This window comes from Lepus europaeus, chromosome 11, assembly GCF_033115175.1.
Source record: "Lepus europaeus isolate LE1 chromosome 11, mLepTim1.pri, whole genome shotgun sequence".
Lineage (NCBI taxonomy): Eukaryota > Metazoa > Chordata > Mammalia > Lagomorpha > Leporidae > Lepus > Lepus europaeus.
The window spans coordinates 87,067,347-87,073,346 of record NC_084837.1 but is presented as its reverse complement, the minus strand read 5'-3'; the positions used below and the strand labels follow the sequence as shown (position 1 = coordinate 87,073,346).

The 6,000-nt window shown below is 57.4% G+C and overlaps 1 non-coding gene across 1 annotated transcript; it reads right to left on the bottom strand.

Annotated features, from left to right (window-relative positions):
- Window positions 1-253: 253 nt before the first annotated feature.
- LOC133770877 (U5 spliceosomal RNA) lies at window positions 254-369 on the bottom strand. Its single transcript, XR_009867542.1, has one exon. It is a non-coding gene; the product is annotated as a U5 spliceosomal RNA (small nuclear RNA).
- Between the last annotated feature and the right edge of the window lie 5,631 nt (window positions 370-6,000).

The window sequence follows — 6,000 nt, the reverse complement described above, 5'->3', positions numbered from 1 at the left end:
AACCCTTTGTTTTTTTAAAAAGTTTACTTACTTGAAAAACCTATGAGAGGAGGAGGAGGGGGAGGGAGAAGGAGGAGAAGGAGGAGAAGAAGAGAGAGAGAGGGAGAGAGACAGAGAGAATGAGAATGGTCAGAAGTGTACAGCCAGCATTTGAACCAGCGCCCGAGTCGAACTTACAAAAGCAAGAAAACAAAGCAAGAACAAGTGTTCAACTAACTGAGTTTATAATCTCTTCCTTTAAACCGCATAAAGTAGCCTTGCCGAAACAAGGCCTCAAAAAATTGGGTTCACCCTCAGAATTGTTCCTCTCCACGGAAATCTTTAGTAAAAGGCGAAAGATTTATACGATCTGAAGAGAAACCAGAGTATGCATACCAGCCCCACAACGCACTCCTCGGCTACCGGGAACTCCTAGTTCATCGAGGATGACCACCTGACGGCAAGCTCTTGTGGGAAAACATAAAGTTCGCCACGTCACTTTTAACGTTAGACTCTAATATCCACAGAATACTCCTGGAATAACTTTAAATCTATTCGTTTTAAGCGCGCTCTCGCGCACTGCACTGTGGGTATGCAAACGAGCCGCGGCCCCGCCCCGTCTGCTCGGGAGTGGCGCCTTCCTGCAGGGGGCGCGCGGGAGGCCGCGGCGAGACTCGAGTCCGCCCCGCTTCGCGCCTCCTAAGTCTGAGTTTGCCTTCTTCTTCATGAAGACCGCTCATGACTGAGAGAGACAAATGAGCAAATAAGCGATTGGCCCAGAACCCTGGCTAGGCAAGGGCGCCCGAGGGGTACAGAAAAGCGCGCAGGGCGCTGATTACCGGCGCGGTGGCCGTCCACGGCGGGGCCCGCGGCCTCTGCCCGTGCGCGGAGGCCCCGCCGCTCTCCTCGGCGGTCTGGGCCGCTTCCCCACGGCCGCGTCGGCTCGGCACTGCGGCCACCCTTGTTTCCACAGAAAATGGCGCCAACAGGCGTCGCCTCGGCGCGGCGGGTGTCCAGGGCCCGGGCCCGCGAGGCGCCTGCCGGTTAACCGCCCCCGCCGGTGCCAGCCGACGGCTCCAGAGCCACGGCCGCGGGGGAGGTGCGCGCGTGGGAACAGCGTCCGCCCCCGCGGGGTTCCGGTGGAGGGCGCGGGCGCCCGGCCTCCCGGGACTCGGCTGCCGTCCGCACACCGGGCTGCTGCCCGCACACTGACCCTCGGCCCGCACACCGACCCGGTGCCCGCACACTGGCCCTCGGCCCGCACACCGACCCGGTGCCCACACACAGACCTGGTGCCCGCACACTGGCCCTCGGCCCGCACACAGACCCGGTGCCCACACACAGACCTGGTGCCCGCACACCGACCCGGTGCCCGCACACTGACCCTCGGCCCGCACACAGACCCGGTGCCCGCACACCGAACCGCCTCCCTGCCCCCTCCCCAAACACCGCATCGCCGGCCCGCACACTGACCCTCAGCCCGCACACCGACCCGGTGCCCACACACAGACCCGGTGCCCGCACACCGACCCGGTGCCCGCACACCGACCCGGTGCCCGCACACTGGCCCTCGGCCCGCAGACCGGGCTGCTGCCCGCACACTGGCCCTCGGCCCGCACACAGACCCGGTGCCCGCACACTGGCCCTCGGCCCGCACACCGACCCGGTGCCCACACACCGAACCGCCTCCCTGCCCCCTCCCCAAACACCGCATCGCCGGCCCGCACACTGACCCTCAGCCCACACACAGACCTGGTGTCCGCACACCGACCCAGTGCCCGCACACTGGCCCTCGGCCCGCACACCGACCCGGTGCCCGCACACCGAACCGCCTCCCTGCCCCCTCCCCAAACACCGCATCGCCGGCCCGCACACTGACCCTCAGCCCACACACCGACCTGGTGCCCGCATACCCGCACACAGACCCGCTGCCCGCACACTGACCCTCAGCCCACACACCGACCTGGTGCCCGCATACCCGCACACAGACCCGCTGCCCGCACACTGACCCTCTGCCCAGACCTACTGCCCCCGCACACCGCCCCGCCCCCGCACACTGACCCTCGGCCCGCACACCGACCTCGTGACCCTCTGGCCAAACACCGCCCCGCCGCCTCCGCACGCCGCCCCACCCCCCCCAAACACTGCCCCACCGCCCCACACGCCGCCCCCCACCCCAAAACACCGCCCCGCCGCCTCCGCAAGCCGCCCCTGCACACCGCCCTGCCGGCCCTCTCACCGCCCCACCTTCCCCCACCCCAGACAGCGCCCCGCCCCCGCACACAGACCCGCCTCCGCACACTGACCCTCAGCCCGCACACCGACCTGGTGACCCTCTGGCCAAACACCGCCCCGCCGCCTCCGCAAGCCGCCCCCGCACACCGCCCTGCCGGCCCTCTCACCGCCCCACCTTCCCCCACCCCAGACAGCGCCCCGCCCCCGCACACAGACCCGCCCCCGCACACTGACCCTCAGCCCACACACAGACCCTCTGCCCACACACCGCTCCGCCCCGCACACCGCCCCGCCCCCGCACGCAGACCCTCTTGCCCACCGCCCGCACACCGCCCTGCTGCAGCCTCCGTGCCGGCCACACGGGGCGCTACGTGCCGCCAGTGCCTGTTTCAGGTCCTGTAGTCAACTGTCTTCTGTCATCTCAAATCCTTAAAGAGTTCAGATACATAAACAGCAAGGACATTTACTAATTCTGCTACTCAGATCTCTGTTCCCGGGGTCGGCCCTGTGGCGCAGCGGGTTCCGTCCCTGGCCTGCAGCGCCGGCATCCCATATGGGCGCCGGTCCGAGTTCCAACTGCTCCACTCCAGATCCAGCTCTGCTGTGGCCTGGGAAAGCAGTGGAAGATGGCCCAAGTCCTTGGGCCCCTGCACCCATGTGGGAGACCTGGAGGAAGCTCCTGGCTCCTGGCTTCAGATCGGCGCAGCCAGTTGGGGAGTGAACCACTGGATGGAAAACCTCTCTCTCTCTCTCTCTCTCTCTCTCACTCTCTCTCCCTCCCCCCACCTCTTTCTCTGTGTAACTCTTTCAAATAAATAAATAAATAAATAAATAAATTAAAAGACTCAAAGTTGTTAAAAATAAAAAATAAAAAAATCTCTATTTCCCTACGGATTTTTAGAAGATATTTATTTGAAAGGCGGAGTTACAGAGAGGCAGAGGTAGAGAAGTCTTCCATCCGCTGGTTCACTCCCCAAATGGTCCCAACAGCCGAAGCTGTGCTGATCCAGAGCCAGGAGCCAGGAGATTCTTCTGGGTCTCACACACGGGTGCAGGGACCCAAGCTCTTGGGCCATCTTCCACTGCCTTCCCAGTAGGCCGCAGCTGTGGGCTACCCCACAGCACCGGCCCTCCTAAGAGAGTTTTGAAAATTAACGTAGCTCCTGAATATTTGAGGACTCAGATCTACAGTTTCCTTGCAATAACTTAAGGAATTCTAGTTTTAAAAAAATGCAATGGATGAATTCACTCAGGTGTCCAAATCTGGAGATTCCAAAGCCGCACATCCAACCAACTATGCACTGAAAATATTTAGAATAAAAAAAAAATTGCCCCTGTGCTGAAAATAGAGATATTTCCTTGTCATTATTCCCTGGATACAGTACAGTCACACAGCACTCATGTTGTGCCAGACTGCGAGTCATCTAGAGATGTTCCGAAGCACTTATATGGAGGAGGATTATGTAGTTTAAATATCAATATAAGCCACTTAATACAAGGCACACGTGTTGGTATCTGCAGACCTGCTGGAACACATAAATTTCCTGCAAATAATCAGAGGACAACTGAGCCTTGTGTATTATAAATATTGGCACTATTTATTTATTTATTTATTTGAAAGAGTTACAGAGAGGCACAGAGAGAGAGAGAGAGGTCTTCCATCTGCTGGTTCACTCCCCAAATGGCCCAGTGGCTGACACTGCGCTGATCCGAAGCCAGGAGCCAGGAGATTCTTCTGGGTCTCCCACACAGGTGCAGGGGCCCAAGCACTTGGGCCATCTTCTACTGCTTTCCCAGGCCATAGCAGAGAGCTGGACCAGAAGTGGAGCAGCCAGGACTTGAATTAGCACCCATTTGGGATGCTGGCACTGCAGGCCGGGGCTTTAATCTGCTGTGTTACAGTGCTGGCCCAAAAGTTTTATCAATTACTTGATCATATGGTAAAATAAGTACATTAATTGATTTTTATAATTTTCCACATATGAATATTACACTAATTTTGATAAATTATTAAGCACAGAATTGCAGCTCTAAATTAGAGGAGACAGGATTTAATTGCAAGATTTTTTTTTCTTTTTTTGGAAAGAGAGAGAGCTCCTATCCTCTGTTTCACTCCCCCAAGTGCCCCCAACAGCAGGGCTGAAGCTGGAGGCCAGGGACTCAGTCTGGTCTCCCTTACGAGTGGCAGGGTCCCAGTTGCTTGAGCCACCGCCACCGGGTCCCAGGGCCTGCATGAGTGTCAAGCTGAAGTCAGGAGCTGGAGCCAGGGCTTGAACCAGGCCTCTGATACAGATGTGGGCAGCTTAGCTGTTAGGCAGAGTGCCACCCTACTGCTTTTTCTGTTTTTAGAGCTGTCACCTAAGAACACTTGTCTCCATAAACAGCAGCTGTGAATCTCAAAGGCGTCACTCACCACCACATGATGTGCTCTCAGCTGACAGCTGGATTAGTTTCTAACTTCTGTTGAAAGAAGTGTTGGCCGGGGTGTGTTTGTGTGTGTGTGTGTGTGTGCTGTGGCATAGCAGGTAAAGTCACCACCTGAAGTGCCAGCGTCTCCATATGGGCGCCAGTTCGAGTCCCAGCTGCTCCACTTCCAATCCAGCTCCCTGGTATGGCTTGGGAAAGCAGTGGAGGATGGCCCAAGTCCTTGAGCCCCTGCACCCATGTGGGAGACCCAGAAGAAGCTCCTGGCTCCTGGCTTCGGATCGGCACAACTCCAGCCGTTGGAGCCATTTGGGGAGTGAACCAACAGATGGAAGACCTCTCTGCCTTTGCCTCTGCCTCTCTGTAACTCTACCATTCAAATAAATAAATAAGAGTTGGTAACATCTTCAGTTACAAAAGAATTTGTTGCTCTTCCTCCACTCTCTCCAACAGATGCAAACATTTTTTGTGGACACTTGGTTGGCAGCCCTGGAGGTTGTCAGGGTGCGTGTGGGTGTGAGTGCAGGTGACAAGGAAGCCCTTACTGGTGACGTGAGGAAGGGCAGTGTGCGGAAGAGGTGTAGGGCAGGCGTTCCCGGTGGATCCGCAGAACCCAGTGCTCACCACCGTGCCTCTGCTTCGTGCCCAGGGCCCAGCCCAGCTTCCTGGTGGCCGTGCTCTGGTGTGTGGGTTCCTGCTTCGAGTGACAGAACCCGTGCAGCCTCTTGGCCTAGGTGACATGCTGTCCACCAGGCGGCCACTCTTTAATGAGCACTTGAAATATAAGTAGTGCGTCTGAGGAGCTGACTTTGTAAACTGTATTTATTTTTAATTAAATTTAGTAGCCAGCACGGCAAGGGGCTAGCCTATGGGGCAGTGAGGTCCCAGATGTGGTTAGACTTCCTCTCCCAGGGCAGGCCAGGCGGGGGTCTGGTTCCTCCTCTCCTGCAGTTAGGACTGGAGGTAGCATTACAGGCCACCCCCAAGTGCGCCACTTTGGCACACGGATTATTCTGAGCCAGTGACATCTGGATGACAGCAGGTGCAAGAAGCTCCTGTTCTTCCAGACAGCAGGAGACCCAACTCCAAAGAGAAAGCTGCCCTGTCCGTCCCAGGAGGAAAAACGTTCTGGGCACCAAAGGTGGGAGCTGCGGCTGAGAGAACTGTGTGCCAACGGACCCGGCTGAGACACCCATCTCTTCCCCTAGTCTCCCCATGTGTTGGAGTTATTTTCCACCATTGCTACTCTTTGTTCAACCCAGTAGATAAGCTCTTGGGGTTGCTAACTTTGGAGTCTTTATTTTCCTACGGGGGTTCTCATGCGCATGGGAAAGTCTATATGTTTTCTCCTGCTACTCTGTC